An 11505-nucleotide genomic window follows, 5' to 3' on the forward strand; every position below is an offset into this window, starting at 1 on the left:
TCCCCAATGCACTCAGTCATCAATGTCCTAGTTAACCAAGAAGCGTGACCATCAACGTCACTGATCAATGGTTTTCTAATAGTTGATAGATCTGAGCACTCACATGTGTCTCCAATATCACCAATCACACTATTTTCCTCACCGGTGTCTCCTTAACAATGACTTTGGTCACTTGTCTCCGGTCGCCAACATCTCTAACCAACAAGGTGCCTGATGACCAATATCACTGATCATGGGATCCTCTTCTACCACATTTTCTTGACTGTCCGTGTGGTCACCAGTGGCTCTGGTGCCCAACATCCCTGTCTCCTCAGTGCTAATCACCCAGCTTTCTAGTGTCCAGCATAGGGGTTGTGGAGTCTTATCTTCCAGGACCCTTATGACCAGTGTCCCTTATATCCTGATCACCAGGAACACTGACTGCCAGCCCCCTGGTCATCGGTATCACCAGTCACCTGTGTCTCCGGTCACTAAATTCTCTAACCATTGCTGCCTTTGGTCCCCAGTAGATCACCCACCACCAGGATCTCTGGATGTCTCTAGCCCTTGAATGTGATCACTGATGTCCCCTCTGCATTCAGTCGTCAAGAATATGAGCACCAGATACTTCCTTCACAAACGTTCCTGTGGCTCACACCCTCAGTCCCCCATGTCCCAGAACAATGACGAATGATATATGCAATCAACGATCATGCTGATCACCAAGACCTCTGAACACCACCTCCTGATCCTCAATGTACAGCCACCACCTCTGATCACGTGCTTGAATGATGTCATCTCCCATGACGCCACTGTCTCTAATTACATTACTCTATTCATATGTCTCTGATGGATGACTCCTTTTGGCCCTAATCACCATCTCTGGTACCCTGAGTCCTTGACGATTAGGCTTTCTGATAGCCAACCTCCTTGTTCTCTGGCAGCCCTGATGTCTACATGAGCCAGGAGGCCCTCCTGTCACTCTTCCCATTGCGGACTGCCGGTGCTGGCAGGGTGCTTGCTTGGGGCCGGGGAAGCAATAGTCCCGTGGAGGCCAGCATGCCTCCTGTGAAGTCCCAGATACCTCAGCCCAGCAGGACAGAGTGGGAGGAGCATCCCTGGGTCTCTGACTCAGGAGCCCTCTGCTCCTGCTCTGCCGCCACCACCCTGCACACGTCCTTTTCCTGTAGAATGGACACCTAGAGCAGGCGGGAACTGACCTGGTGTGTAGCTGGGTGTGCACTTGCCTGCCCATCTGAATCCATAGTGGCTTTCTCAGCCCTTCCCCAGCTCACAGCATTCTGGCCCACCCTCCCCCATCAGCTATTATACCCACACTGAGGGCAGGGATGGTCGTGCCCTTCTGTGCCCTGGCTCTTGATGGCGGGATTGTGTGTCTATATGATCACGTACTCAAGTGAGCACGTATGTGTGCCTGCTGATCCCTTCGTCCACACCTGGCCGTGTTCTAGGCACGGGGGCTACACCACCCGATGAAACAAACAAGAATTCCTCCCCGTGAGCAGTTGACGCAGTAACGACTCTACCTGGCCTCTGGCAAACAATGCTATTACCTGGCCCCAAATCCAGAACCAGAACCTGGGAGTCCAGAGTTTTGAGTCCACAACTCTGTACCCCAGTACTCAGGAAGCAGACCCAAAACAGAGCACAGCTCCTGTCCTCCCAAATCCAGAATTTAGAACTTGGAGCTCAGAATCCAGAACTTACATCCAAGAACTCTGAGATGGTGGCTTAGAACTTGAACCTCAGAATCCAGATCCCAGAACACGGAGCCCAGGACCTAGGGACCTGAGCACGGACCCCCCCCAAATTCACAGCCTAGAGCGTGGGGCTCGGAACCCAGAGTGTAGCACCAAGGACGTGGAGCCCAGGGCCTAGACTCTACATCCCCGAGCTGGACCTGAAGACCAGAACCCAGAGCCCAGAAGAACCACAGAAAGAACCCCCGGCCCACCCTTGTTTCTCTATTACTACCCTGGTCTTATTTCCTTCCTACAGCCAAGCAATATTTTGGGAGCACCCAGTGCCAGAAGCAGCCAGCAAGAAATAAACAGAGGAGCGGATCCCCTCTCCCTGCCATGTCAGGTCCAAGAGAGCAGGGACTGTGTCTGTCACTCTTGTGTCTCCATTGTCTCTAACGGGCCTGCAGTAGGTGCTTCCCAAATGTCTGTCGAATGGATTCATTCACTTCTCCCCAATGTTTGTCGACCCTGGTAGTTGTTGGCGTTCTGGTGGGGACAAAACACACCCGTCTTGTCCCCATGAATCCGCTCTCTCTGGCTGCCAGGAAACTCACGGAGGGAAGGGGTTGTTTCTGACAAAGCCAGCAGCCAGAGCTGGGGAAGACTGTGGGCGTAGGGATGGTGTCCGGTGAGCGACCACCAGGAGCGAGGGAGGTATGGTGGCTTCGGAGGCCCTAAGTTCAAGCCCCAGGCACTCGTGCCACTACAGTTTCTGTTCCCTCTTCCATAAAATAATCAGTGCTAACAATGACTCCTGCTGCCCGAGTCATTGTGCGGGTAAATAGTTTCGATTCTGTGGCCTCAAAGCTCCCGGGCAGGGCAGGGCAGGGCAGGCAGGCAGGCCAAGTGTCGCAAGTGGCCGCCTTAGCTGGGAGATGGTGCCTTTATGATTCCGCGGGGGCCTGGCGCCAGGGCGCCTGGGGTGGGTTGGCCTTTGTTCCATCTGTTTGCACCCAGGTGGGGCTGGCTGGCCCAGGGCCCCTTCCTCCCTTCCTTCTACAGAGACGCTTCCAGGCCCAGCTTCTTATTCCCATTTTCTGTAGTGAGAAACCAAGCCCCCTTTGTAATTCATAGAGACCATCTCAGTCCTTCCCCAGAAATTCCTCCCACCTCCTGGTGACCACCACTAGAAACAATCAGTGGACACTGCCCCAGGGGAATAAGATTTGGGAGGAATGTCTGCCATCCACCTGATGGAAAGGAAGGACGAATCCCCCGAGAGGCAAGGAAGAAGGCAAACACCCAGAGAGCTTCTCCTAAGGTGAGTGGACTGCCCTAAGTGACTTCATAGCACCAGGCAGTAGATCAAAAGTCCACTGTGTGTGGGTTTTTTTTTTTAAAGCAAAATGATAAAATAATTCCAAACTTCATCTGCAAAAACTAACAAGACCAGCACAAGTCAGAAAATTAAGGAACATAAAAGCGAGGTGTATGTGTAAAGCATTCCAATATTAAACAAGATTCTATGATCACAATCTCTTTTTTCTTTCTTTCTTTTCTTTCTTTCTTTCTTTTTTTCTTTCTTTCTTTCTTATGTTTTTTAATTTATTTTTGAGAGACAGAGACAGAGACAGAGTGCGAGCAGGGGAGGGGCAGAGAGAGAGGGACACGCAGAATCCAAAGCAGGCTCCAGACTCTGAGCTGTCAGCACAGAGCTCGACGCAGGGCTCGAACCCACGAACCGTGAGATCATGACCTGAGCTGAAGTCGGCCGCTTAACTGACTGAATCACCCAGGTGTCCCAATCACAATCTTTCAAACCTTGTGGTTCTACTGTAAGAATCAGGAGATCAGTGGCTCAGACTCCAGTAAGCCCAAAATAGACCCTAGGATTTACAAGATTGTGGATGATGAAGGAGGTATCCTGAGTCAGTGCAAGGGGGAAGGATTATTCAAGCAAGGGGAGTTGGAAAAACTCACTGGTTAGCATCTCACTGAGGGAACACCTAACTCAGAGATCTGAAACCAGCAGCATGTGGCCTTATCCAGCCAGCAGACAAATTTTGCTTGGCTGCATGATGTTTTGCAAACGTATAGGTGCATTGCAAACGATTTTGAGTCAGGTGAGTCACTTAAAAATGGGTCTGGTTCTGAGGGGACTCTTATGTCTGCAGGGCCATTTCTCCATCTTTCCCCTCAGGAAAGAAAAGTACACGGGTTCAAGCCCTGCGTCAGGTCAGAGCCTGGAGCCTGCTTCGGATTCTGTGTCTCCCTCTCTCTCTGCCCCTCGCCCACTCACACCATGTCTCTCTCTGTCTCTCAAAAATGCATAAACGTTAGAAAAAAATTTTTAAATATTTGTGTAGATATGGAAAATAATGAGGGAAGATACATACCTAATGAATAATAGTTGTTAGTTTGGGGAAGTGTGATAGTCTGGGGATGGGGGAGAGGGTAATTTTTGACTTTATAAACTTGTGCTATTATTATTATTATTTTTAACTTTAAGAAAGAGAGAGAGAGAGATGGGCAGAGGGAGAGAGAGAATCTTGTGGAGTCAGACACAAGATCCCACTACCTTGGGATCATGACCTGAGCCAAAGTTAAGAGTGGGATATTCAACTGCCTGAGCCACCCAGATGCCCCTGTGCTATTATTTTACTGTGTTACGACTTTTTGCCACCTTTGTAACATAAAAAATAAAGAATCATCACAAACACCTATGTTCTTTTCTCTGCCTTATTTCTGACTGGTCTTTCTCCCTGAGATGTCCTCCCCTTCATCCTTCAAAATCCCAGAGAGCCTAGAGAAAACCTTGAGTTCTCCTTTTCCTTAGCCCTTCAGGGCCTCCCCAGGCCCTAACCAATGTCCCTCAAGGACAAGGCCTGGGTGTGGTGCGGACACCCTTGCCTCTCCCTTGCTGTGCAGCCCTAAGGAAGTGGATTAGCTTCTCTGAATCCTGACTCCTCACCAGTAAAACGTGACCACACCTTGCAGGGTTGTTTTACGGATGAGGGGGCCAAGGGGTCTCAGTCCTTGGAGAGCCTACCTAGCAAGGAGATATCCTTCTGATGCTATTTCAGCCCACTGCTCTTCAGACAGAGTTCCCTTGTCTACTAGAAGTGTCTCTACTCCTACTCAGTGTCCTTCTCTACTCCTAGAAGTGGGCAAGCCGCCTGACCTTCCTGTTCTTCCTTCCCACACATCCCCTAAGGCTGTCAGGGTCCCTTAGGAGTGCCAGTGGGATATACCTGGCTACTTAGTAGGTGTTTTCAGTATTTCCCCCCCAGCCTGTCCCCAACCAGTCGGGGTCCACACAGATCATCCCTCCTGTACAGCTGGGGAAACTGAGGGCCAGGCAGGGATGGGGGTCTCATTTCCTGGGGATGGGGGAGAACAGGATGGCTCCCTCTGGTATGCAGGCTAGCGGTGGGGGGGTTTCCTTCTTGAAGAGGGGACTTGGCGGACCCTTCGCAGCTGTTTCCTTCCGCCGTCCCATCTGTCCCTCCCCAGCCCGCACTGCGGGGCTCCCTCGGGGACCCTGGGAAAACACTGTCCCTCTCCTTCTCCCCGCCCCTCCCACCCAGGTTTGGCTGTACTGATTTGGGGTGGGGGCTGTGATCCAGGTCTCCCAGGCTTTGAGGGGCTGCTGGGACGGGCCCCTCCCTTTCCTCAGAACTCAGGAACGGAGGAGACGTTTTTACACAAGCACACATCACACTGCACCACTGCCGATACCGTCCGGACAGCATCAGAGCGTCTCCTCTGCACCTCACACAGCCCCGTGCTGTCCCTTTGCCTGCTGTAGCGCCAGACTCCTCCCTGGCCCTTGCCCCCGGCTGGTGCCCTGCAACTTGTCTCTTCCGCCAAAGGGATCTTTCTTAACCTTTTTATTTCAATGATGAAATATTTCAAACACCCACGAAGATAGCTAATACTAGAATAAATACCATGGTACCCCCCAGTTATTGGTTTTCTTAAAAAAATTTTTTTTTAATGTTTATTTATTTTTGAGAGAGAGAGAGAGAGAACACGAGCAGGGGAGGGGCATGGAGAGAGGGAGACACAGAATCCAAAGTAGGCTTTGGGCTCTGAGCCGTCAACATAGAGCCGGATATGGGGCTCGAACCCATGAACTGTGAGATCATGACCTGAGCTGAAGTCAGACGCTCAACCGACTGAGCCCCCCAGGCGGCCCTAGTTTTCTAAGCTGCACAGCAAATCCCAGACTCGGCAGCTTAAGACCACGCACACAGTGCAGAAGCCCAGGCGTGCCTTAGTGGGGTCCCACAAGGCTGCCCTCAAGGCATTGACCAGGACTGGGGTCTCGGCAGAGGCTTAACTAGGGAAGGGTCTGCTCTGCTACCAACCTCGCTCAGGTTCTGGCACAACCGAGGACCCTGTGGCCGTAGGATTCACAGCAGCTTGCTCCTTCAAAGCCAGCAACACACAGACACTCTGCAGGAGAGTGGCCAACACCAGGGAGTTTTATATAATGTCCCGCAATCCCGGGAATGGCAGCCTATCACCTTTGCTGTATTCTATTGGTGATATACATGCCCCAGGTTCTGCTTACCTTCCAGGCTGCAGACACCAGGAGGCAGGAGAACCGAGGCAGCTTGCAGTCCCTCTGACGCCCCCTCATCTCAGGTTAAGAAAGAAAACATCACAGGGGCGCCTGGGTGGCTCAGTCAGTTAAGCGACAGACTTCCTGTCAGGTTGTGATCTCGCGGTTTGTGGGTTCGAGCCTCACGTCGAGCTCTGTGATGACAGCTCGATGCCTGGAGTCTGCTTCGGATTCTGTGTCTTCCTCTCTCTCTCTCTGCTCCTCTCCTGCTTGTGCTCTGTCTCATTTGGTTTATTTAACCCCCCCCCCCAAATAGAGAAAACATTACAGGTGTATTGAACCCTCTGAACCTTCTTACCCTTACCTGCCTTCCTTCCCTGAAGTAGCTAGGGCTTGATGACTCCCATGTAGGTTACATTTTTTTGCTACATGTGTATGAATCCTTATGCCATAGCTCACGTTATTCTGCACGTTTTTACATTTTGCAAAATGGTATCTTAGCAGTAGATTTTTTTTGCTATGGCTTACTTTTTTTGGTTTACTATCACGTTTATGATATTCTTTCACACGAATATATGAAGTTCTGTTCCATTCATGTTTCGCTGCTGTATATACCGTCATCGTATAAATATAACACAATGTATTTGCCAATCCTCCTGTTTTCTATTATTTAATTTTTTAATGTTTATTATTTTTCAGAGAGAGGGAGAGAGAGAGAGAGAGAGACAGAGAACAAGCAGGGGAGGGGCAGAGAGAGAGGGAGACACAGATCTGAAGCAGGATCCAGACTCCGAGCTGTCAGCACAGAGCCTGATGCGGGGCTCAAACTCACAGACTGTGAGATCATGACCTGAGCCGAAGTCGGATGCTCAACCGACTGAGCCACCCAGGCACCCCCCTCCTGTGTTGTATTATAAAGAGAGCATATGCTTGCTGTTCTCATCCCTCCGCCATGCATGAGGGTTTCTCTGGGCACAGAAGCCTAGAAGTGGAATTGCTGAGTCAAAGGATTTAGTACCCTCACATCTCCAAGATAAGGCCAAAGAATTTTCCAGACTCGTTGTTCCCATTGACACTCCCACCAGCAGGGCAGGGAATCCCCGTTGCTCTATCCATATCCTTGCCAGCACTTGGTAATGTCAGCCTTTTACATGGTTACCAGTTTGTTGGGCATGAAATGGAACATCATTGCTGTAGAGAGATTGTTCTAGAACATGCCATTGATCACATTCTCCTTGTGCTTCAAATCCACCCGAGGGCTCCCCAGCTCGGGACCTGATCCAAGCTCTTGAGTTTGGCATCTGAGCCTTGCATGACCTTTGCACCCTCATAGACCCTGCCCCCTCATTGTCTCCTCAGTCCCAGGCACAATAGACCACAGACGAGGTTCTCCCACCACGCGAGGCTTTGTGCTCGCTGCTCCCTCTGCGTGAAACCACCCCCCCGTTTCAAGGCCCCTGCTTTATTAAGAAATAAATAACCAAACAGGCCGCCTGTATGTTTTGAACATTCACATTAAAGAAATGAATGCCTTAGGCACAGTAAAAACACAAATGCTATATAACCGTACTTTTCAAATGGTGGCTTCAGGGTTCAGACCAGAGTTCTCCACCTCGATAGCACTGACGCTGGGGACTGGATCATTATTTGTGGCGGAAGGTTGTCCTGTACCTCGTAGGATGTTTGGTGGCATCCCTGACCCCGCCCCATGAGATGCCAATAGCAACCCTACCCCCTTGTCATGACAATTAAAAATGTCTCCTGTCATTTTCCCCTGGGGAGGGAGGGCTGACCCTGTTGAGAGCACTGATTTAGGAAGAGATTCATTTATAATGCACTCCGTGGTCTGAAAGTGCTTACAGCCCTATGATGAACATTTTCTTCCCACTTGGAAATACTGTTTTTTCCACAACCGAGCAATTTATACCATTGGGAAAGGACATCCAGAGTCTAAATCCGAGGACCTTCATATGTGTGAGGCCCTAGCCAAAGGCTAATGTCACCTCTCTCAATAGACCCTGCTGGAACTGCCCTGTTTAAGCCCTGCCCAGATGTCACCCCAGGTGTCCCCAGTGCTTGTTGCAGCTGCCTTCACGTGTTTGTGGGTCTCTGCTCCTTTCCCACAGCCTGGGATTGGGAGGGCCTTCTGTGGGTGTGGGTGACAGCTGAATTCTGCTGTTTCCAGCTCGCACCTACACCAGCGCAGAAAGATGTGTGGATCTGAATTGCGAATTGCATGGAAGTCACCTAGGCCCTTCTCCAGTTGACCCAGTGAAACCCAGATGTGTGCTGGGACCCCAGTGAGCAGGCCTGGAGAGGGGATATGGGAAGGTCAGGGTGAGGAAGAAGGAAACAGTTCTGGCCAGAGAGGTGGGCCAGACCTCCCTAGTGTGGGTGGGCAGGGACATCTTTGGAGACACCGTACCCTCAATGCACAGCAGGGATGCAGGCCTTGTGGGAGGCACCTGTGTGCCTGTGTGCACACGTGGACACTTGTGTTCGTGTGTATAGGCACACACATATTGCGTGGGGGCATGGATGCCTGATACGCATGTGGAGGTGGGTGGGGCCCTATCTGCCTACCCTGTCTGAAAGAGAAGGCTTGTCATCCTCCTTCTGCTTTGTTTTTCCTCATGGCAGCTATCACTACCTGACATTATATTATGTTTATTTATTATTAGTTTCTTGTGTCTCTCCCACTAGCTGTCAACTCCATGAGGGCAACGCCCTGGCTAGTGTGTTCACTGGCATATATACCTGCAGCACCCAGAGGAGTGCCTGGCTTATAGTACATGTATGCATAGGTGCTCAAGAAACATATGGGATAAGTGGTTGGATGGATAGATGAAGGGCTGGCTGGCTGGATGAGTAAGTGGATGGATGGATGGATGGGTAGATGGATGGACGAGGAAGTGGATGGATGGATGGATGGATGAGTGGATGGATGGATGGATAGGTGGATGGATGGCTGGCTGGATGGGTGGATGGATGGATGGGTGGATGGGTGGATGGATGGATGGATGGGTGGGTGGATGGGTGGGTGGATGGATGGTAGGTGGATGGATGGATGGATGGATACGTGGATGGATGGATAGGTGGATGGATGGATGGATGGATGGATGGATAGGTGGGTGGATGGATGGATGGATGGATGGATAGGTGGATGGATGGATGGATGGATAGGTGGATGGATGAATGGATGGGTGGATGGATGGGTGGATGGATGGATGGATAGGTGGATGGATGGATGCATGGATGGATGGATGGATGAGTAGATGGATGGATGGATAGGTGGATGGATGGATGGATAGGTGGGTGGATGGATGGATGGATGGATGGATGAATGGATGGACGGGTGGATGGATGGGTGGATGGATGGATGGATAGGTGGATGGATGGATGCATGGATGGATGGATGCATGGATGGATGGATGGATGAGTGGATGGATGGATGGATAGGTGGATGGATGGGTGGATGGATGGATGGGTGGATGGGTGGGTGGATGGGTGGGTGGATGGATGGATGGATGGATGGATAGGTGGGTAGATGGATAGGTGGATGGATGGATGGATAGATGGATAGATGGGTAAGTGGGTGATGGGTGGATGATTGCTGGTATGAATGTGCGCATATGCATGTAGGTCTTGACTCTGGAAGATACTTCAGGCTTCTTTGTTCTATACTCTTTCCAGAAAGACCCAGGATGCCCCACATTCCAGAAGCTACAGAGGTCCATGGTGTGTATGTAGGCAGTGGGGGTTGAATCCTCCTGGAGGCTTAGGATGAGCTGTTGGAAGTGGGATCAGAGCTCTGCCTAGAGTTGCCCCATGCAGGTATGGGCTGAAGACTAGGGCACTATGGGTGGGGAGAGGAGAGTGGCTGCCCTAACATGCTGGTGCACTTTGGAACTTGGCAGGGGGGGTCCCCACAAATGATGCTTTTGCTCAGGCAGTAACCCTCGACTGGAGGCTAGAACTGAGCTTCCAGAGACCACGTGGACCACCACCAGGAAAGGTGTTACCCGGGTAGGGGTTGAGGGGAAAGGATCCTGAGGACCCAGTGGGCACCCATTACCACGGGCCAGGAGGGTTGAACAGGACACTTTCCTGGATGTCTTGGGGGAGGGAAAGCAGGTCTGAGCCACATCTGTGTCAGGACCTAAGCTGAGATTGTCTTGTTACCTCTGGAGAAGAAGAGAGGCTGCCCCCACTTCCCACGCCTCCCTGCCTGGCACTGGGCGTTCACTGTCTCTTCTACCTGTCTAGTAACCCACCACCTGACCAGCCCTCCATCAGTGCACCAATTTATATGCTCATCGACCCTTCTACCCATCCTTCCACAGACCTGTCCATCTACTACTCCTTCCCTTCATTCATCTGTCTGTTCTTCCATCCATCCATCTGTCTATCCACCCGTTAGGCTAGCAAACCCACATACACAGCCTTTTCTCTGTTCTAAGCTGTCCTCACAGCAATCCTATGAGGAAATGCTATTATTATTCCCACTTTACAGATGAGATGTAGAAAGTGAGACACAGAGAGGTTAAGTGACTTCCCCAAGAACACACAGCTGGTAAATGGCAGAGCTGTCTGACCTGACAGGCTGAGCTCTGAACCTCCCAGTTTTCTGTTCAGCCATCTAGCCACCCTTATAGCTGTCCATCATTCAGTCCCTTCACTCACCTGTCACTGTCCATCCAGTGGCCCATCCATCGCTGTCACCCATCCATCCTGAAGGTAATGCAGTTAGAGAACCAGGGGCCCTGAGGGGAGAGAAGGCCCGGACTGCCCATCTGGCTGGGCTGGGGTGGACTGGGGGGGTGGGGTGGGCTGCCCCGGGCTGGGCAGGGCTGCATGAGGCTGGAGGGAATTAGCCGAGTGACTGCCAGGATCATCTAATTAGGAACGCTAGTGATAAGAAGATAGGATCGAGGGTGATTAGAATCCTTTTAAAAAGCCACTCCATTAATTACAGAGACAGAGAGGGGCCTCTGGCTGCTCAGAATACCAATTGGCTGCCTAATCGGCCTCCATCAGCTCGCCCTGGGGAGGGTTCCTGGGACCGCTGTGTGACCTTGGTTGTGCCCTGCCCTCTCTGGGCCTCCCCGTGCATGCACTGGATCAGGCTCTTCCTGAGATCACCTGGTCACCCAAGGTCCTCTTTCTCTTCCCAGGCCATGGCTTGCGGGGGGGGCAGGCAGGCCCGCCTGAGGCCCTGAGGGTGGGCCTCAGACTGGGGACACAGAGGCCGCAAGC

The sequence above is a fragment of the Lynx canadensis genome, chromosome A2 (assembly GCF_007474595.2).
Source record: "Lynx canadensis isolate LIC74 chromosome A2, mLynCan4.pri.v2, whole genome shotgun sequence".
Taxonomy (NCBI): Eukaryota; Metazoa; Chordata; class Mammalia; order Carnivora; family Felidae; genus Lynx; species Lynx canadensis.